General features: G+C 40.9%; 2 long non-coding RNA genes across 2 annotated transcripts; both read left to right on the top strand.

The window, feature by feature from the left end:
- Window positions 1-5,270: 5,270 nt before the first annotated feature.
- On the top strand, window positions 5,271-8,373 carry LOC142290081 (uncharacterized). Its single transcript, XR_012750215.1, has 3 exons — window positions 5,271-5,303; window positions 5,451-5,489; window positions 8,323-8,373. It is a non-coding gene; the product is annotated as an uncharacterized LOC142290081 (long non-coding RNA).
- A 2,264-nt stretch (window positions 8,374-10,637) lies between these two features.
- On the top strand, window positions 10,638-12,043 carry LOC142290089 (uncharacterized). Its single transcript, XR_012750216.1, has 3 exons — window positions 10,638-10,712; window positions 10,887-10,937; window positions 11,996-12,043. It is a non-coding gene; the product is annotated as an uncharacterized LOC142290089 (long non-coding RNA).
- Window positions 12,044-22,982: the final 10,939 nt, after the last annotated feature.

Consider the following 22,982-nt stretch of genomic DNA (forward strand, 5'->3'; position numbering starts at 1 on the left):
CCCGGGATCCGGCACATCGCTCGAGCCACCGAGCAGCGGCAGGCCGCAGCAGCAGTGGCAGCCGGACCCGAGCAATGGGAGAGCGCGGCGTCCCCTCCTCCGCCTGCGACAAATACATAATAGAAGAGGGGGGTAAATTAAGTGTCCTACATGGGAGATTGAGACTGTTGTGTAGGGTCAAACCAGAAGGCTGACATTGATTCTGCTCAATATTAATAATAATAGCATAATTATTATTGTATAGTACTATTTATTGTATCATTTAATATTGAACAGAATTAGGTATGCTGACTTTCCTTTATACACAGTATGAGCCAACACACAGCGCCTTATACATAGTATGAGTGTACCGCCCTGCGGGCTCGGCTGTGACCGCCGAGCCGCTCGGATCCGTGCTCGTACTGCGGGTGGTGGCTCGAGCCTCTCACGGACCCGGGGGTCACGTCGCTCTGCAAGGGAGTTGGCGCTACATGCAGGGATTTGGGTGCTTGGTTTGGAATGATAGTTCGTGACGCCACCCACGGGTCGTGGTGATTGTAGACACCACCGCTGCGGTGAAGGTATGGGGTGGCTCCCGGGACCGGTGTAATGGCGCAGCTAGTTGTTGACCCCTCCGTGGGTAGGGGGTGTTGGTCCCGGGGCCCAGTAGGCGAGGGCCGGGGTGCAGGGTGAAGTGTTGCGGTGCAGTGCGGTGCGGTGCCTGATGGCACTGGTGTACTCACTCTGACACAAGACACTGGAGTCTCTGGTAAACCAAACGGAGTGATGAACGGGGCCCGCAGCCGGCTGCAGCTTCTCCCAGAATAGGTTGGTGGTTTCCGCCTTTCTCCTGCACCTCTGTGTGTAAATGTTTGACTCCTGTGCCTAGACACCGGTAGTTCGCTCTCCGACTGGTATATGCCGTAAGAGCCCGTTTGCCCGCAGACGCTGGCCCTTTGGGTCTCTATGCCTTGGCGGTGGCTTTACCAGGGCTATGAAACCATAACCAAACCTTCGACTCCGAATCCGACTCCTCAATTTCTCTTGCACAGACTCCGACTCCGACTCCTACATATATTGCTTATAGTTAGGTGAAAAATGTATTTTTCTTGTGTGTATATATATATATATTTATTGTATTACATATTTACAATTTATTAGGTTTTTTGTGTTCTAGAGTTGTATTCTAATAAGTATATTTTATGTTCTATCCAAATATATTCATTATTGTATCATAAAAATAATTAAATGTCTGATGTTCACATTGTACTACAATACATTTTTCACTTAAATATAAGCATTGTACTAAATGTTATTATTTAGTAAAATATTCAGCACATTCTGCATTGCACTACTGTCCCCAATTTATTATATATTTTAGGAGTCGGAGTCGGTGCATTTTATACCGACTCCGACTCCACCAAAATGAGCTCCGACTCCACGACTCTGACTCCGACTCCACAGCCCTGGTCTTTACCCTGTATGGTTGGGCTGTTGTCTTCTAAATGGACTTGTGTGGGATAGGTCTTTAATAGAGTTGAGCGCGGTTCGTGGTTTGCCAGTTCGCGGTTCGAGTGATTTTGGGGGGTGTTCTAGGTAGAACTAGAACTCGAGCTTTTTGCTAAAAGTTCGGCAGCTCGAGTTACGTTCGAGAACGGTTCTATCAGCAAAAAGCCTAGCTAATTACTAGCTGGCTTTTCACTGTAATAGTGTGAGTCACTCTGTGATTCACACTATTATCAAATTTCAACGTATAGTGTGCGGGGGGGACGGGTTTTAGATCTGTGGTGCTGAGAAAATGCCGATCGCCATTTTTTTTTTTTTCTAAGTGCGCGTGTAGTGGGGCGGGCCAGCATGTCAGCCAATCCCAGACACACACACAGCTAAGTGGACTTTTTGCCAGACAAGCAAGGGCATGTGTCATAGGCTGTCCATGTCACATGTCCTTGCATTATAAATACGGACATTTTCCCTCAGGACGCCATTATCTGCCTTCTGCATCTGGGTGACAGTCACCGCTCACGCAGCTCCTGTCGCTGGTCCTGCTGTGTACGCTATACACACAGCGCTCTACTGATTAGGGACAAAAGTTTATTTCAGCCCCTTTCAGGGCTAAATTCATCAGGCTCAGAGCCATAGGTGACAGTCAGGTCCGTGGAAACGCGGTATACAGCTTCAGATAACAGCGTCTGTGTACCTAAGCTCAGGGACTTCCTTGCTGCATTTCACCATTAGGAGGAATAGAAAGTGAGGCTTCCTTTCCTCTACACTGACCCACAACCAGGTCACTGTACCCTCCTGCACATTTTTGCAAACCCATTTTAATTGAAACGAGTGCTGCCAGTTAGTGCCATCCAAAGAGTGGCTGCTGTACTCCATTATTGTGCCACTGGTGCCAAGCAAGTCCCACCACCTCTGCATTCTCCCCTCCTGCACATTTTTGCAAACCCATTTTAATTGAAAAAAGTGCTTCCAGTTAGTGCCATCCAAAGAGTGGCTGCTGTACTCCATTATTGTGCCACTTGTGCCAAGCAAGTCCCACCACCTCTGCATTCTCCCTCCTGCACATTTTTGCAAACCTATTTTAATTGAAAAGAGTGTTGCCAGTTAGTGCCATCCAAAGAGTGGCTGCTGTACTCCATTATTGTGCCTCGCATTCCTTATGTGTGGATGAAAGGTGATTTCAGAAGCTAAATAGGAAAGGGTTCTTTACGGTTAGAGCAGTCAGACTATGGAATGCCCAAAAGTCATAGTAATGTCAGATATTATATCAGTATTTAAAAAGGGACGGATGTTTTTATTACCGTACAACAAAAGGCATTGTGAGTAATCTAGAGAAAGAAAATGTACAACTGGTGGAGGAGGGTTGATCTTGATGGAGCTATCTCTTTTTTTATTCTATGTAACTATGACTGAAATGGTAAAAAAAATGCTCTATATTTAAGGTCACAAACAATTGTGTCCATGACGGTTTGATTGACCATGTTATGTATACTGGATTGGTTGTCGGTTGCTGCAGCCACTGCTGGTTATGAGGTGACGGAATGTTGTGACATCACGGTGACATTATATCAGCAACCGCCGCACGGAACTCCTTTGAGGGTTTGAAGTTAGTGGAGAGTGAGTATGACTTATATTAGCTCCTGATTTATGTCCTATTATATCTCTTGTGTCTGTTTTTTCTCATTTCCCTATATGTGTCTGTGATTTTTTATCTATTATCTTTCTATCCATCTATTTAAAAGGGCAGTTACAGGGCTGGAGGGACATGTACTATGGGGGCACCAACAAGCCTCTACTGGGCTAATGCAGCAAATATAATTTTCACTCTAGAGGGGCACGATCGATCTATCTATCTATTATCTATCTATTATCTATCTATCCATCTATTATCTATCTATCTATGTACCTATCTATCTATGTACCTATCTATCCCTCTATCTGTCTATCTATCTATCTATCTATCTATCTATCTATCCATCTATTATCTATCTATCTATCTATGTATCTATCTATCCCTCTATCTGTCTATCTATCTATCTATCTATCTATCTATCTATCCATCTATTATCTATCTATCTATCTATCTATCTATCTATCTATCTATCTATCTATCTATCCCTCTATCTATCTATCTATCTATCTATCTATCTATCTATCTATCTATCTATCTATCTATCTATGTATCTATCTATCCCTCTATCTATCTATCTATCTATCTATCTATCTATCTATCTATCTATCTATCTGTCTATCCCTCTATCTATCTATCTATCTATCTATCTGTCTATCCCTCTATCTATCTATCTATCTATCTATCTATCTATCCCTCTATCTATCTATCTATCTATCTATCTATCTATCTGTCTATTATCTATCTATCTATCTATCTATCTATCTATCTATCTATCTGTCTATCCCTCTATCTATCTATCTATCTATCTATCTATCTGTCTATCCCTCTATCTATCTATCTATCTATCTATCCCTCTATCTATCTATCTATCTATCTATCTGTCTATTATCTATCTATCTATCTATCTATCCCTCTATCTATCTATCTATCTATCTATCTATCTGTCTATTATCTATCTATCTATCTATCTATCTATCTATCTATCTGTCTATTATCTATCTGTCTATTATCTATCTATCCCTCTATCCATCTATCTATCTATCTATCTTTCAATCCCTCCAACTCTTTTGCAATGTATCCATCCATAGATGAGAACAGTGTTATGTATAAATTAGGTATAATTAGAAATATGGAAATAATCGCCATAATCTTTATCACCAATTTCAGGATAACTGAACCTTATTTTCGCCTCTTCTTAAATCCTTTATGTTCTGTTCCTTTCTTCTCTATAACGGACTCTTTTTCTCCCTTTAACTCTTCAGAAATATCAAAATAGGAATTTGATTTCCTGAACTATAAATACAATTTCTTCTTTCATTCTTTTGTTGATAATTTTAGGTTTTTATTGTGAGCGAGAGAGAGAGTTATTAGTGAAAAAAGGTAAGTGCATGTGTATCCTAAATGTACAATTTCTCTCATAGACCGGGGCCACTTTTTGGCAGAGAGTCACCTTCTATATCACACATAATCTCCTGCAATGTTCCTTCCCATAGGGAAACATTTAAAGGGGTGGTCCAGCACCTCAAATGTATTTTCTTTCTATCTATCCTTACCCCCTAACCAGTTTTGTAATTATCGTTTTACACAATTCTCTACACTATTCTCTATCTAATCCCTAAAGATGTTTTATTTTTATGGCACTTCCTGTGACTTTTCGTTTAAGAAGAGTCTGAAACGTGACGTCACAAGAGGCTGGGGCTGCAGTCACTCCCCGCTGTGTCCATGGCCCCTCCTGGAACAAGAGGTCACGAGGGGGCAGCGCTGCAGTTACTGTTTGTTGCATTGCCGCCACCTCTGAGGACGTCCTGGATCCATGTTGATGGATGTTGTGGGATATGAGTGCAGACAGCGCTTAGATGATGCTCCTCTCCCAGATGCAGATGTGTGGCTGGAGTCTCATTTAAATTTTGGGACATTCAACCATAAGGGAGATTTCATTTTACAATAGACCAGAACCTGGGAAATAAAAGATGTGCAGTTTTATGTAACACAAAGCTCCTAATACACATTACAATTGAGGTCTCTATTCTATAACTGCTCCCCACTGATCATAGAACCATCCAGTCACCATTGATGATCTTCTCTTATCAGCTATGGAGCAGATACAATCAATTCTCATTGTCTTCTTTATTTTTTTTTATAGGATGAATAATATATCAGAGGAGGAGGAGGACTATCCTGATGACATGTATGTATCATATAATTGGGACTGCTTCTCCTATATTCTCCCAGGAGATGTCTGCATGGGTTACATTAAGGCTCAATAGTAGAATTTATCTTCCATTTTTATGTGTAATATTATTAATTGTTTTTTTCTTTGCCTTTTCTTTAATAGCTGGATAGAGAGAGTGAGAAACTGGAAGCCGAGATACCGGTATTGATCTTTCTTGTTCTTCTTACCTCATTGATATCGGATAGTATGTGCACCCGGGGGGGGATTAATATTATTAAAAACATTATTAAATTATTAAAATTTCCCTGTTTTTGTTATGAAGCCACGCCCATATAAGAAGCACGCCCATTTGGATGCCACACCCATCTTGTTAGCCACACCCATTTTCACACACTTTCCTCAACCAACAAAATTCAAGTAATGGCAGCTAAAAGTATCAGCACTTTCCCCTTCTTACCCCACTGATATCCTCATGTATAGTCTCATTGCCTCCTGCCAAGTACAAGATGTTCCCATCAAACTGTCAGTCACTTCTTAGTATTGTGAATAGTATTAAATACGTTTTTCAAAATTAGTAGTAAAGAAATTCCAGGCTGCCTCTGACCATCAGTAATCTATGGGGCCTCTGAGAAAGTTCTCAGAACGACGCTCCATAGGAATCGATGGGCGTCGTGGGACATTACTCTTTGGATTACGTCGGAACTTCCAGGATTTATTTTATTAATAAATTGGTGAACAAGAGAGTGTGGGGGAGTGTTTATTAAAATAATTTTGTTTTCCTGTGTCTGTGTTTATTTTTAACTCTACTCTTGCTGGGTTGGTAATGGGGGTGTCTGATAGATGCCTCTCCACTACTAACACTAGGACTTGATCACAGCTGACAATTCACACCCCAAAGGTATCAAGCCCCATGCGCACTCTGCAGTTTTTGATGCGTTTTTGATGCAGCTTGTAGTGACCTTTTAGTCATCACAAACTGCATGCTTTTCCTTCCCCAGCAAAGTCTATGAGATTTCAGATTTGCTGTGCGCACGTTGCTTTTTTTGCCTGCATTTTTGTAATATAGAGAAGGGCTGCACACCAGTGACAGTGCAAGGGGAATACATGTAAAGCAGAAACTGCTGTGTGAATACTGGCATGAAAAATCCAATAGCTATATGTGAAAATAAAAATATGACAATGGAATCTGCATTACTGCCATGAAATATGAATAAAGAGAAATTTAGCTATTGAATTGATCAATACAACAGTGCCCCAACACCTCGTCACAGTATTCTCTTACATTTTCACATATAGCTGTTGAATTTTTCATGTCAGTATTCATACAGCAGTTTCTGCTTTACATGTATTCCCCTTGTATAGTCACTGGTGTGCAGCCCTTCTCTCTATATAGTGAAGTTTTTTAGGTTTTTGCACCCAGTTCAGACTTAGAATGGTGTTCCAGACATTATTTCTTAATTGCATTTTTGTGGTGACCACAAAAATGCAGCATGTCAATTCTTTTTGTCAATTATTTTTGTGTTTTTCCCTGCATTTTCACCCATTGAAAAATACATAAAAAATGCACAGTCAAAAAATGCATCATAAGCGTACCAAAACCGCATGCGTTTTTTTGCCACAAGATGCGGGTTTTTTCCCGCAAGGTGCATTTTTATGGTTACGACAAAAGCGCAGCGTGCGGTCATACGCTAACCCGTATTGCCACTCCACCAGTGCAATCTGGAGAGCTGGGCAAAGCACCAGAATTGGCGTTATCTACTAGATGTCCCCCATCCTAGGCCTTTATGTCTCCCATTTTGGGCCTATATTTCCCCCATACTACCCCCCCATATCTCCCATCCTGGGCCCATATATTCACCATCCTTGTACCCTATGTCCCTTATCCTGTCCCTTTATATCCCCTATCATGGTCCCCAATGTCCTCCATCCTAGTCCCCTATGTCCCCAATTTTGGCCCCCATGTCCTCCAAACTGGGCCCATCTCCTTGCCCCTTATGTCCTCCATCCTTGTCCCCCAACTCCTCCATCTTGGGTCTGTATTTCCCCAATCCTTCGCCCATATGTCCCTTACCTTGGGCCTTTATGTGCCCCATCTTTGGCCCTTATGTCCTCCATCCTGGGTGCAAATGTCCCCCATTCCTATGCCATATGTCCCTTATACTGAACCCTTATGTGTCCCATCCTGGTCCCCTTATATGCTTCTTTAGGGACCCGTATATCCCCCATTCTCTTCCTGTATGTCCCTCAGTCCTGTTTTTTTTGTCTTCAATCCTGGTCCCCTATTTTGCAACATAAAAAATATTCTTCTTATGTCTCTTCTCATTCACAATGCCCCTTTTTCTCTATGTGCAATGTGGACAAGGCCATGTGTTGGCGATGTGCATACCAACGTCAGCTGCCAGCCTCTGATAAGCCAGTGGCCATTTTAACTATTGCATTGCAGGAAGCTGGTGCTTGTTTTGCACTGAAATCCATTTCAACTGAATGTGTGTCCAAGAACGCACATTCAGTTGAAATTGGTGGGTCCCCGGTCTTCAGCACTGGATCGGTGCACTGCTTTTTGCTGGTTCGGGCAACTGACAGTCATTTTAACAATCAGTAAGTATCGGATGAATCCCACCCCTCTGTAACAATAAGGGGTGGACTACATAGTGATGGCATCATGACATTGCCGCCATCACTTATAGGCATTTATCGATATGAAGGATAAAATTTAATTAATAGAGAATTGAGACCACGTTGAATTCGCCATACTGTTGCTCATCCCTTTACGTCATAAGATAACAATGAGGTCATGAGTGAAATACAGTAATGCTGTACATTTACCCTGATTTCTGCACGACCAACTGTTGTCTTGGAGTCCTAGAATAAAGGACAATCATCCTGTGCAGTACAATCTATGTGAGTGTAGAGCTGTATAGATTCTGGAGGTTATGTCCATGCTGCTATCTGACACACAGGTTATATAGAGAATATTTCTTCATATGAGCCAAGGTGTTAGTGATTCTAACAACAGCTGTATGTTCTATTATAGGCGTTACAAATTTCGGAAATCGTCCCGCCGTCCTTCTCTGAAGACAATACCGTAAGTTGGTGTAATAAACAGAAATATTGTAAGAGGGTCTCCAATATAACTTATTTCCTAAATCAATGTATCTATAAGGGAAAATGATGTAATAAGAGTAGGAGATTCATGAGGATTTCACATACCACAATGTCACTGAGCCACCATCAGCAGACACAGGGCCACTCATGTATAAACACTCTGAAGACAGAATCACATTGTGGGCCATCACAGCCAATCAGAATACAGATTGCAGCATTCCAGATTCCTTTAAAATGAGAGAGTTAATCTGATTGGTTGCTGTGAGTAATATGGACGTTTTTTCTTAGAGCACTTTTTATGGAGCATGCCTGGGAGTTTTATGATATCATATACTGTATATCTTCCACACACAGTCCACCGTACATGGCAGAGACTGGAGCTAAAATTCAGCCCTGGCATTTAAAAGCACACAGGCCCATGCTGACTCTGTCCTCTTCCACAGATTGGGGTCTTTAATGCTTCAATTTCTCTGCCTGTGGGAAATCAAGGATTACTACCACCTATATTTCCAATAATACCGCTATACAAGATTTAACAATATTAATATTGCAATAAAACAGAAAAAACAAAGCCGCAGCTGATAATAAAAGGGCAAAATTGTAAAAGAAAACCACGAAAAGAAAGAACCCCAATAAAAATTAACTTTTAATAATTGTCTGTGAAAGTCAGATGACCAACAAACCCTAGTAGTGAGGGCAGGTGACGAAGACTGCCAAAAATCACAACAATAATTACATACCCAATAGAAAGGGAATACACTGACCCTAGAAGACCTATATGTATCCCTAACTAGCAGTGGAGGGTATGATGCCCTAGGTTTGTGGCACGCCATTCACTGTCGGGAATCCCTACAATTCCCTAAATCACCCTGCACCCCAATGTGAAGTGCCCCAACAATTATTAGCAATAACAATTATACATGACCAGTAATTACACCCAGACAAGTATAACCTAACCAAGTTATGCCCTTAATAATAAATAGATGCTTATCTGAAAAAACGGGGTTCACAAATTAAATATCCTGAATGGTAGTCCCTAGATACACCATTCAGAGTATCTAATTTCTGAACCCCATTTTTTCAGATAAGTAACTATTCATTATTAAAGGGAACCTGTCACCAGGTTTTCCTCTTATGGGTTACAACCCCCACCAGTCAGCCCTTTTATACAGCACTCAAGAATACTGTATATAAGAGCCTAGGCCTCTCTGTATAATGTAAAAAACAGCTTTATAATACTCACCTAGGGGGCAGTCTTGTTCAATGGGTGTCGCTGGTCTCGGTACGGTGCCTCCTCCATCTTGTACAGCGTGCTTTCAATCTAAGTTCCCTGGGCCCTGTTTTATCCTCATCTTCCCTCGCCTTCATCCTTTTCCACTGGTGCTTCAGTCGTTCTACTCTAAAAAGTGACCTGCCGGTGACCTGGAGGGCACTCTTCAATGCATCTCTATGGGAGCCTCTTTCTGGCCTCGTTCTGGCTCTCATAGATGTCTGTGATGTAGCTTCTGACTTCCAGCTAGTGAGAAGCTACGGGCACAAGATGGCACCGTGGACTGGTGTGGCGTTGGTAAAGTATTAAAACGTTGGAAGGTGACTATAAGACGGGGGTAGGGTGGAACCCTGTGCCTCCTTATAATACTAATTGTTTTGTGCAGCCTTTAATAATTCTCCCAATGACCCCTTATAATAATGATCACAGACCTACTTCTAAAAATACAAACACTCCTGTGCATTGTTTTATTAATAAGAACAATAATAATAATAATTCCTCCTGTGTTCTTCCTATAATGATAATATTTCCCCAGTGCGTCTTCTTATAACCCCCCTACTGTGCCTCCTTATAGTAATGCAGCACCTACACAGTTATTTGCCAATTTTCCATGGTTCCCATAGAGTATGGTGCCCCCCATACAGAATGATGTTCCCACACTCCTCTGTTGAGGACAATGTGGAAGGACTGTCATACTTTTGGGCATCCTGAAGATGTCGGTACTGCTAATAGAGTTGCAATTGATGCTGCACACGCCAGGACTGGCCCATCTGGTATTTGACAGAATTACCTGATGGCCAGTCCGGCCCTGAATGGCAGCCTCCATTATGCTATTGGTTGGTATCTGCAGGATAACAGGGATGACGGATAGAAATGCAGAACTTTTCAGTAAACTGTATCATATAAAATGAGTAATTATAAGAATGGTAGTTTCTGAGAATCGTTATATAGAGTCTATGTTATGTGTCTATTAGTGAGGAAGTGGAAGGAGAAGATGACGGTGTGGAGACCATCCATCCGAGACCGGCCAGGAAGGATAAGACCAGAATGTAAGTAGAGAGATGGTGAGAATATCAGGTACTCGCCGGCATTCAACATTCGGAGACTCCAGGAAAAAGTTACCCAGAGACACATCTATAGCAGTTGTGTTCAGTCAGGTAACTTTCTCCGGAGACTTCCTAAGCATCAATTCTTCTAACCAGAGTCGCATTTGCTTATTTCAGGCGCTTTGGAAGATCTGTGAAAATCGCGTGGGAAAGAAGAGAGAGACTGCCGTAAGTAATCCACGACCTTCAATGGTTGAAGTCCTCAGTAATTTTTCACTGTAAGGGGTACTTTACATGCTGCAACATCGCTAGCAATTGCTAGCGATGTCGAGCGCGATAGCACCCGCCCCGTCGTACGGCCGATATGTGGTGATCGCTGCCGTAGCAAACATTATCGCTAAGGCAGCGTCACATGCACATACCTGTTCAGCGATGTCGCTGTGACTGCGAACAACCCCTCCCTCAAAAGGGAGGTGTGTTTGGCGTCACCGCGACATCACTAAGCGGCCGGCCAATAGAAGCGGAGGGGCGGAGATGAGCGGGACGTAACATCCCGCCCACCTCCTTCCTTCTTCATTGCCGGCGGCCACAGGTAAGGTGAGGTTCCTCATTTCTGCGGTATCACACATAGCGATGTGTGCTGCCGCAGGAACGACGAACAACATCGTACCTGCAGCAGCAACGATAATTGGGAATAGAGGGGCATGTCACCAATTAGTGCTTTTGCACATTTTTGCGACAATTCAAAATCGCTCATAGGTGTCACACGCAACGACATCGCTAACACGGCCGGATATGCATCACAAATTCCGTGATCCCAACAACATCGCTTTAGCGATGTCGTAGCGTGTAAAGCGGCCTTAAGACATAGCTACAAACAGTGGAGTAAATTCAACATCTGAGGTCCCACACTACCTGTTATACTGATGAATTGATATGTGGTAGAGGGGCTTTTAGCCCCCGATGGCAACAGATCCCGATGTGACTGTGATCCCTGCGCTCCTTATAGCTATGTGTAAATGGTCGTCTCTCCCCGACCTCCGCGCACTGGTACAATCCCTGATTTACAAAACCCAAACAAATGACAGCACAGACGCCATAACACTTACATCTTATTCCATCCACACACTATGGAGTCTGGTGCCGGTCATTTCTTCCTAATTACTCCCTATAGCTGCGCCCCTGAGTTACACTAATTGTCATAGCATTTATTAACGAGACGCTCTATATACATGGGGCTTTCTGTAAGTGTCACTGGCTCTAACAAATGCTACATTTTCATATAGGCCGACGAGAGAAGTAAAGGAAGCCTGGTCGAGCACGGAGTCCATCAGGTGAGTCACTAGGACTGTCACTGCATTTATTGATGCATTTTTTATGCTTTTTCCCCATTATTTGATGTTTTTTTGTGCAGGTGTTTAGCCGCTTTTTTAAGTGTTTTATAGTACAAAAAAGCTTTGATTCTGCACTAAAAAAGAAACTGCAGTTATTTCCATGTGTTTTAGGCTCCATATTGAAGCCTCTAGAGAAAAAAGCACCAAAACCGCACAGTTCAGCGGCGTCTTTACACGAACACTTGGTGAGGTTTTCACTGAATCACATCCACTTTATTTGGAGAAAATAATTTTTTTGCAAAAAAACAAGCTGAAAACAATGCAGTATTTATGCTACATGTGAACACGGCCTAAATGTCCAAGCAAAATGGATGTGATTTCATGAATTCTCCCCTGAATGTTCGTCTAAAGACGCCGCCGAACTATTCGGTTTTGTTGCTTATTTTCTCTATAAGCTTCTAGATGGAGCCTGGAAAAAAGCAGGTAAAATAAAAAACGCAGAGCGGCGCTGATCTGTCCACTATTCACTATACAAGAGGCAGCTTTCTTGTGCTCAGCATCGGCACCTGCTGGAGCTGTGCAGAACTGTGCGCTGTCCTATAGAATTCTAAATTTATCAGAAAAATTTCTCCTGCTCATGAATGGTGGATTTATCTCCACTAGGGTGGGTTCACATTATTCAATTGAGGCGTATTTCTCGTTATGTTTTTCCAAAATCACAGCAAAGACCATTACAATAAACGCACCATGATTGCAATGTGTGTACACGCTCTAACCTTATCCTATAATGGATTATGTTTTTTAGTGCTGAGGAGACAGAAGAGATAGAAGAAATAGAAGAGAAGACCCCTATCATAGAGATTAGAGAGGAAAACATCAAGGAGGAAACCATCAAGGAGGAAAATATCAGGGAGGATAAAATCAAGAAGGATAACATCAGGGAGGATAACATCAAGGAGGATAAAATCAGGGAGGATAACATCAAGGAAGATAACATCAGGGAGGAGAACATCAAGGAAGATAACATCAGGGAGGAGAACATCAAGGAAGATAACATCAGGGAGAAGAACATCAAGGACGAAAACATCAAACCGTAAGTAAAGAGATAGTGGTACAGATATATAGGGTGTATACAGCTGTGGATGTGTAATTTACTGCATTTTTTATCCGTGTAAAGCCCCCTTTAGTTACACTAATTGTCATAGCATTTATTAACGAGACGCTCTATATACATGGGGCTTTCTGTAAGTGTCACTGGCTCTAACAAATGCTACATTGCTACATTTTCATATAGGCCAACGGGAGAAGTAAAGGAAGCCTGGTCAAGCACGGAGTCCATCAGGTAAGTCACGGTCATTGCATTTATTGATGCATTTTTTATGCTTTTCCTCCTTATTTGATACGTTTCTTGTGCAGATGTGAAGCCGCGTTTTTAACTGTTTTTATAGTACAGAAAAGCTTTGATTCTGCAGTAAAAAAGTAACTGCAGTTCTTTCCATGTCTTTTAGGTTCCACATTGAAGCCTCTAGAGAAAAAAAGCACCAAAACCGCACAGTTCAGCGGCGTCTTTAGACGGACACCGGGTGAGGTTTTCATTGAATCACATCCACTTATTCTTGGACGGTTAAACAAAGCAGAATTTTTGTGCAAACAAACAAGCAGGAAAAAACTCAGCATTTATGCTACATGTGATCACGGCCTAAATGTCCAAGCAAAGTGGATGTGATTTCATGACTTCAACGCCCGAATGTTCGTCTAAACCTATACGGGCATGTAGGTCATAGGAAGCTGAATAAAATGATACTAATAACTGCGATCTGATGTCTTATTCTAATAATAATAATAATTTTTCTTTCTATAGCGCCATCATAGTCCACAGCACTTTACATTTCAATCTTATTCCAGAGAAAGCCACGTTTGCTTAATATGTAAATAAGTTAAGATCTTTGGGCCGGACACAGATCTCCCTGAGAATCTACCTGCAGAGCTTAATTTAAATAAAAGGGGGTGTTATTGGTGTGAGACATGTTATGACTTACAGTCTGCTCTCCTAAGATACATGTCTCACACTGGTAGCACCTCCTTTTATTGAAAATAAGCTCTGGATAGAGATGTGTGTCCAGCCCATAGCTTTTAACATCTTATTGACATATTAAGAAAATGTGGACTTTTCTGGAATAAGACATTGGATCGCAGATATCAAGGTATCATTTTATTCAACTTCCTATGATGTACATGCCCATGTAGCTGACTTAGGAGGGATGATTCAACTGATAATTTCCCTTTAACTCATTGCATCCTTTTAGGAGACTCACCATATACATGATATTTTTTGATGTTTTAAGTATCTGAGTTTCAAATCACTGTATATATTGTCATATACTTATCAGAATGATAATATGAAGTGTCTACATGTCAATTTGTCTGGATTTTTTTTCAAGAAACAAATGTAAATGGTGGATACCTAAATTCTTGAGAAGAAGCAGGAGCAACATCAGAAACATGTAAGTATTTTAACCCGTTTTCCCAAAGGATGCGTCCTTATATCCTAACTGCTGTCTTCCAAATGCAAAATTATGCAATGGTTTTTCCCAGTAGTTACAAGGCCGAAGATCTGTCGTCATGCAGTGAATGTCAAAGTGCTATTTATACAATGAGTTATTACCATAATTTTCATAATATATACTGTATGAGCCCTCACATAGTTCTCCTAAATACAGTATGAGCCCCTACATAGCTCATCTATAGAGTATGAGCCCCCACATAGTGTCCTGTATACATTATGAACCCCCACATAGACTCCTATATACTGTATGAGCCCCAAAATACCTCTACTAGATAGCGTATGAGCCCCAACATAGTCCCTATACACAGTAAGGGCCCCAACATAGTCCCTATATGAAGTATGAGCCCCTACATGGCCCTCCTCCTCAATCTACAATTATACATGTCCCGTATATATATATATATATATATATATATATGTATATATATATATATATATATATATATATATATATACATAAAGTATATATAAAGAAAACATATACTCACCTTGCTCCCATTTCCCTGCTGCTGCGCTCTGCTTTGGTCTCCGATGCACTGACTCTCTGCACAGCGGACACAATGATGTGATGTCATCGCCTCTGCTGTCTCAATTGCACTTGGTGATTGGTGGAAGAAGGAGCCGTTGGCTTTGTTCTCCAATGTATTCAGCACTATCTGCATCCTGGTGAATAAGAGGGCGGTGACACTGGGACGCCGGCGGTGGAGAGAATGGTGCCGGCCGCACTTTACCCAGGTCTGATCTATATCATGTGGAGATGTATATGAGACACGTCAGACATTCTGCTCATTGTCTGTGTCACTATAGGACTAGGATTTCTTCCTCATTATTATTTTACTTGCTATTTACTTGTTATCATTTCTTCTATTTTTCCAACAGCAAAAAGGACAGCAAAGAGAAAGCGAGCCGTCCACCAAAGTAAGGAAACATTTCCCCCATTGTTGTAAATAACATTTTGTTATACTGAGCCTCATAATATAATTAGATATATTTGTGTCTTCCCATTATTTCTCTATTCTATATTGTATATATTTAACCGAAGAAACCAATATTTCACTGTCAATCTATTCGAGAGAGAAAAGCATTTCCCTTTTCAGTTCCCGACTTCTAAACTCACTATCTCTCCCGTCCTTCCTTTTCCATTTTAAACACTTTTTACCAATTGTTTGTCTTCCTTTTAGGCTCTTCAGATTATTTTCATGCTGCATCAGCAAAAGTGTGACAGAATGAAAAAAGAAAAAACGTAAGTATTTTTTAAAGTTTTTATTGAAAAATTTTAAGATTTACGAGTTCTTTTCAGTATCATCTTATCAATATGTAGTATAAGCCCCTCCTGTATACAGCACAAGTCCCCACACAGCTCCTATACACAGTATGAGCCCTCACATAGCCCCGATATCAGTATGAGTCTGCCCATTGCACTTTACACAGTATGAGCCCTCCCATAGTCCCCTATATATAGCATAAACCCCACATAGCCCCCTATACACAGTATGAGCCCTCACATATCCCACTATACACAGCGTGAGTCCCCACATAGCCTCCTATACACAGTATGAGCCCTTACATAGTTCCCTATATATCATAATCCCCACATATCTCACTATACACAGTATGAACTCTCACATATCCCCCTGCATACAGCTTGAGTCCCCACATAGCCTCCTATACATAGTGTAAGCCCTCACATAGCTTATACATAGTAGGCTCCTATATACAGTATAAGCCCCTGCTTAGCCCCCTATATACAATCACACATCCCATACACAAACTAATAAAAAAAGAAAACACAACACCTAATCACCTCGCTCTGCTCTGGTCCCTGGGGCTCCTCTTCTTCTTGTGGCTGGTGCATACATGTTTGTGTCAATGCAATGATGTCACAGAAAAGGAGATGAGCTCCCCTTAAACTACGCTGCCATTCTGTATTGGTGCCAACAGAACCCCAGGAGAACTCCCCTTCTGGAGATGTGCACCACCCAAAGGCAGCACACAAAGCATGATAATGAAAGCGTTCTGGACATGGGCTCCCCACAGAAGCCAGATTGCCCTAAAAAAATTCTGCCTATGTGTATACACACACACACACACACACACACACACATATATTGTTTACAGGTCTTTAACTGACTATCACTCCCTGGTATTTCCATCTTACTCTATGTCCAGTTTCTTGACTATACAGACTCAGCTCTTTTGATTTGCACTTTCCTCATGTTTCAGGTAATATTTATGTGCACTTTTTAGAGTTCCCTTATAGAACTGTGCAATATTTTATGAATTGTGGTTGCATCCTGCTGTGTGTAACTTTTATGATCTACTACATTTAATTTTTTTAATTTTTTTCTTACTGTATTACATTTTGCACTTTGCCATTTTGTGAGTTTTGTAGTTATTTTTTTCACTGAGCTATAATTATCTCTCATGCATAGGAGTACTGACACAATCGATTACACTACTGTAATACATATCTTTTATTTTTTGTATTGTTGGTTTAATAAGTCATTACTATATGCACTGTGACTATTAATTGGTTTTGATGTGTGTTCTTCGCAGATCTTTCAGCTGTAGTTATCATGGAATCTAACTACAATAAGTATACCAGAGGATTAATAATTGTTTAACGATAAAAGGAAGACAATGGTTCAGTTGGGAAAGCCGGGATAACTGTATAACATTAAAAGAAACCCCAATAAGATAATTGATCCCCTAGACAAGTGGGAATCCCTTTAGAGGCTATATTCCTTTGTGGATTTTGGGAAGTGCGTAGAAGGATGGTAATATAAGGGTGTTGGGTACAAAAAAATTAAATTCTTTTGAGATGAGGTGACTATCTATAGCATCGATGAGCAGAGATGTCAATGAGTCACAGTAGGCACAGGTAGGGTCATTACACAAAATCTCGTATGTTTCCCCATCTCTCAGGATTTAGTAACACATAGATGTGGAAGTTTCACAATCCAGTAATACCATATTACCCTCCTTATCAGAGGGTTTAATGATAATCTCCTGGTTATTCTCAAGATCCTCCAAAATACAGACTTCTTCCCTGGGGAGGTTACACAGTGAAGGATCTCCATTTTTGTTAATCTATTTGTTTTTACCCTCTTTGATTTTGAGAACGATATCCACAGAGTTTAAATACCCATATGGTGGCATTTTAGTACACTTGGCCTTGAGATTAGTGAAATGGTCAAGGCTTCTTGTCATTTCACCCTCTGTAATTAGGTTGGTGAGGGTATGGATATCTTCAATGTCCTCCAAGGAGACACTCAGTTACTGATACTGTTCAGTATCATGGCGCTTATAAAAATCGTGCCATTTTAATTTGCTACAGAAGAGGTTGAGATCCTGTAACATGGCCCAAGGCAATAGTCATGGGAGAAGGCTTCATTCTCCATGCCTGGGCACGCCACAGAAAATTGAATGTTTGGGTTGTGACTGTGTTGCGGTGCCTCGGGATCAGAGCCAGTCCAGTGTGTTGTACTTAGAACAGTACCGTCCTGTTTCTGCCATTCAATGAGGAAGTCAGTGAGTCTTACAGGGCAGTGGCCATAGTGTTCCATCGTCACATCTAGTGATAACGTGATGATGTGGATGTGAGGTATTCGGATAGCAGTGGATGGCAAATGGAAGAGTGCATGAGCGGCATCACTGCACATGTCTAGGAGAAAGGCAGAAATAATTAGATGTAAATGCAAAGAAGTGGAAGCAGGAGGAAAGGATGAAGGGTATTGGAAATGTTAGAGAAAATACAAGAAAGTATCACTATGTACTGCAAGTAGATAAAGGGAGAAGAAAAAATGAATCAAAAGAAGAATAGGTTTAAAAAAATGTAAAAAAAGTCAAGAAAAATAAAGAAAATATAAAAACAAAACAAAAATAAAATGTAAAAAAAAAGAAGAAAAATAAAATAAAAAAGAAATAAAATAAAGAAAAATAAAGATAAAAAAATAAATAAAGTAAAAACAAGAAGAAAAAAAGAAAAGAAATAGAAAAAGAAGAATACAATATAGACAAAAATAACAGGAGAAAAAGGAAGGAAAAAAAAATGTCTTCGACCAATACTTAATTGACGTGATCCCACAGCCCATGACAGGTTACGTGCGGTACTAAAAATAAGAGAGAAAATTATGAGTAATCTAAAAATAAACCAGATAGAGAACATGGAACTAAATATTAAGTATAACTAGTAATGTCTAAATCTGTTTAGGCCTTTAAGTTCCAAAGTTTGAAGGGTGAAGATCCAAAAAGGATTCCCTTTTCTTGAGAAGGGTAACCCTATTACCACCCCGTCTGTGTTGAGATATCTGTTCTAGCACTTGGAATTTAAGCTGTGAAAGTCTGTGTTCCTTCTGCTGGAAGTGGAATGATAGTGGTAGAGACATTTTCTCACAATGAATAGTGACTTGTGCTGTGAGGTCTTGCCTATATACAACAATCCACAGGGGCATTTGATTACATACACTACAAAAGAGGAGTCACAAGTAAAGAACCCATTGATTGGATAACTCTGCCCTGTTTGGGGATGATAAATCTTGTTTCCTTTAAGGACATTGTTGCACTGTAGTCAGTTGAGGCATGGAAATGACCCTCTTTTAGGCATCAATAAATGTGATTGGGTCAATCTTGGAGCCAAGGGATCCTCAGGGTACACTAGGGAAAGAATCTCCCCCCTACCCTTTTTTCTATCAGCCCCATACATTTGTTTACACTTTAGGTTAATTTCCACTATGACCCACTAGATCATTTATATATATATTGGGACATCACTTTTTGTTGATTTTAATTATAACTGATAAAGTTTTAATGTTATACAGTTATCATGGGCTATAAAGCTAGAAAACGATCCTGGCTTTCCCAACTGAACCAGAAAAAAGATGCCTCTTAACGCAGAAGACTCATTCAATGGTGCCTTACCCACATTGTTTCCAGCCTTATGAAAAATAATAGCATCTGGATCAGGAAAGAGACTACATATTTCAAGAAGGGAGTCAAGAGCATTCTTTCACCAAAGTCTTCTAAAGCTCTTCCAGTAGACGCTTAAAGTATCCAGAGAAGGGTTATATCACCGTACAATCTTTTGCAGGCTCTGTTTCATGCCCAGTGCACAAACGAATAACCAAATATCTATATAGTGACTCCTGAAAAAAAAATAAGTAAAGGAAATAATTGACAAACATAAAACTCCTGTCTGATGTAAAGCTTATTCTGCTTGGAAGACAATCTACCCTTCTGCCGTTACAAGATAAGAAATCCAACCCGTACCCCACCGGTGGCTGTTGCAGCTTCAACGAGCAAAGAAGGTGAAGAAAATCTCTCACCAATCAACCCGAGACTCTTTATATGTTGTGAAAGAACCATTCTGTATTGAAACATTATCAAGGGGCACAAATCATCATAAATCAATAAGTTATACCAACCCAACAGCCTGGTACCCAGGAAACTAGAAAGCAACTTACCAAGGATGCGTTACTGTCAACCACTCGCCTACATGGTCCTACCGTCTTGATCGCACATCATGAACATTCTTCACTGAATAGAAGAATTCACTCAGAGGCAAAAGCTCACCAATTAACTTATCATAAATGCAACAACCAAAAAGTCAAGATCGGACTTCTCCCACCAGGAAAACTATTTCCTTTTTTCTTTTCTCTGAACAGGAAAATGTACTCCAAGGCAAAAGTTCAACATTTATGTTTGAGGCTCCAGAAACACCTCGGTGATTTACAATATAAGCCTATTGTAGAAAATATCAAAATATTTATTCTGTATCAATAAATTAAATTATTTTTATGACCGTGCATCTGGATCTTTTCCTGTTATCTCCCATTTATTGACGTCTTTGGCAGAGACGCTTTCCGTGCTCCTGACCCAATCAAGGTAACATGTGGTGATCTGGACTTACCCCTTTCCTTTCACCAATTATGTTCATATAAACTTAACAACTAGGCAAGATTGGACCTCTGCTGCCGGGAAAATTATTCCCTTTCTTATAGCATTTTATTATTAGTTCAATGACAAAAAAATTTTAAAATTAAATACCTGTATAAAATTTCATTACAGAATAATATGCCAGATGTTCTTTAAGCCCTTCACCCCGAGGCGATTTATTGTTTTGTTTTAATTTTTTTGCTGCCCTTCTTCCGAGAGCCGTAACGTTTTTATTTTTCAGTCAATTTTCCATATAAAGCCCGCTTTACACGTTGCAATTTCGTATACGATAGCATATGCGATTTGCAATGCCCCCATCGTATGTGCGGCACGTTCAATTTGTTGAACGTGCCGCAGACACGATTAAACCCCGTCACACGTACTTACCCGTCCATATGACCTCGATGTGGGCGGCGAACAGCCACTTCCTGGAGTGGGAGGGACGTTCGGCGTCACAGCGACGTCACGCGGCAGCCAGCCAATAGAAGCGGAGGGGCGGAGCTGAGCGGGACGTAAACATCCCGCCCACCTCCTTCCTACCGCATTATCGGCGGCAGCCGTGGGAGGCAGGTAAGATCTGTTCAATGTTCCCGGGGTGTCACACACTGCGATGTGTGCTGCCTCAGGAACATTGAATAACCACACGTTCAATTTTAGAGACAGATACGATGTGTATGCGATGAACGTTTTAACGTTCAATCGCACGTACCTGTCACACACTGCAATGTAACTTACAATGCTGGATGTGCGTCACTTACGACGTGACCCCGCCGACACATTGTAAGATATATTACAGCGTGTAAATTGGCCTTAAGGGCTTATTTTTTGCAGGATGAGTTGTACTTTTAAACAAAACCATGAGTTTTACCATATAGTGTACTGGAAAACGGCAAAAAAATTCCAAGTGAGGAAAAATTGCAAAAAAAATGTTATCGCACAATTGTTTTTGGGATATTTTATTCACCGTGTTCACTATATGGTAAAACTGATGTGTGGGTGGGATGCCTCAGGTTGGTTTGAGTTTGAAGACACCAAACATGTATAGGTTTACTTTTATCTAAGGGGTTAAAAAAAATTCACAAGTTTCTCCAAAAAAAGTGGTGTCACTTTTTGCGCCATTTTCCAAAGCCCGTATAGTGTTCTCTTTTTTTTGCATGTCGAGATGACATTTTTAATGGTACCATTTTTGCGTAGATGCTATGTTTTGATCACCTGTTATTGCATTTTGCACAAAATTAGCAGTGACCAAAAATGTAATTTTAGTGTTTGGAATTGTTTGCCGCTACGCAGTTTACCGACCAGATTAATTAATTTTATATCTTGATAGATCGGGCATTTCTGAAGGCGGCAATGCTAAATATATGTATATTTTTTATTTTTTTTAACCCTTTAATTTTCAATGGGGCAAATGGGAAGGTGATTTAAACTTTTTTAGTTTTTATTTTAATTTTTTAAAACTTTTTTTTAACTTTGTTTCATTTTACTAGTCCACCCAGCTTGTTTATTTCTGTAGATCACTGCTGCACGGCTGAGATCTGCTAAAATGCAGCTTTCCTCTCACACTCAGCGATTTGCCGGGTGTAAGAGGAAGTTACTCATGATAGGTACAGGAGTCATCACATGACCCTATGCTACCATGGCACCGATTGGCTGCATGTGACCACATCACGTGACTTCCGATGGTAAACAAACGTTTACTGCGGCCGGCAATTACACCGCACTGTGACATTTTCACAGTGCAATCTAAGGTGTTAACAGACGCGGGTGGATCTTGGATCCACTCGTGCCTGGTAGGCACACATGTCAGTTGTTCAAATAAGCTGAGATACAGTATGTAAGGATTGTTGCCGGCTGCCCATGGCAGCCGGCGGGGATTACCCTGACACAATTCATGACGTACCCAATACGTCATGTGACATGAAGAGGTTTAACAGCTGTAAGCAAAAAGGCAGAGCATAATGTTCTGTACTACAAAAAAGGTGATCAGCTCTTGTTTTTCATAAAAAGACACCCCTTTCACCATGCTGCAACATATCCTGACCAGGTGAACGTGACAACAGATCCTTGTAAATAGGTCATGTCTAAGATTAGTTCAAGCCCTCGGCTCCCCTCCTCTTACCTGTTGTCCCCCGACATGAGCTCCTGAAATCTCCGGAACTTAAAACAGAAAAAAGAATCAGCAATGGATTTAGAACATTGAGGTATCTGCTTCACCACTAACCAAATATTCAACTTTAAACACAATAGCAGCAGATGCCACCGCAAATTCCACAATCAAATCTGACTTGGAGGATGGACAACAAATATCAATGCACAGTGCATGTCGGCTTTCACCATCAGTGCACCCACTGCTTCCTTTTGCGCTTTGACCTGTTGCTGAAGTCTTCAGGCTGGTCACAGGAATTGACGCCAAGTTCCACCAACCAAGAACCAGAAGTG

Source organism: Anomaloglossus baeobatrachus, chromosome 1, assembly GCF_048569485.1.
Source record: "Anomaloglossus baeobatrachus isolate aAnoBae1 chromosome 1, aAnoBae1.hap1, whole genome shotgun sequence".
NCBI lineage: Eukaryota > Metazoa > Chordata > Amphibia > Anura > Aromobatidae > Anomaloglossus > Anomaloglossus baeobatrachus.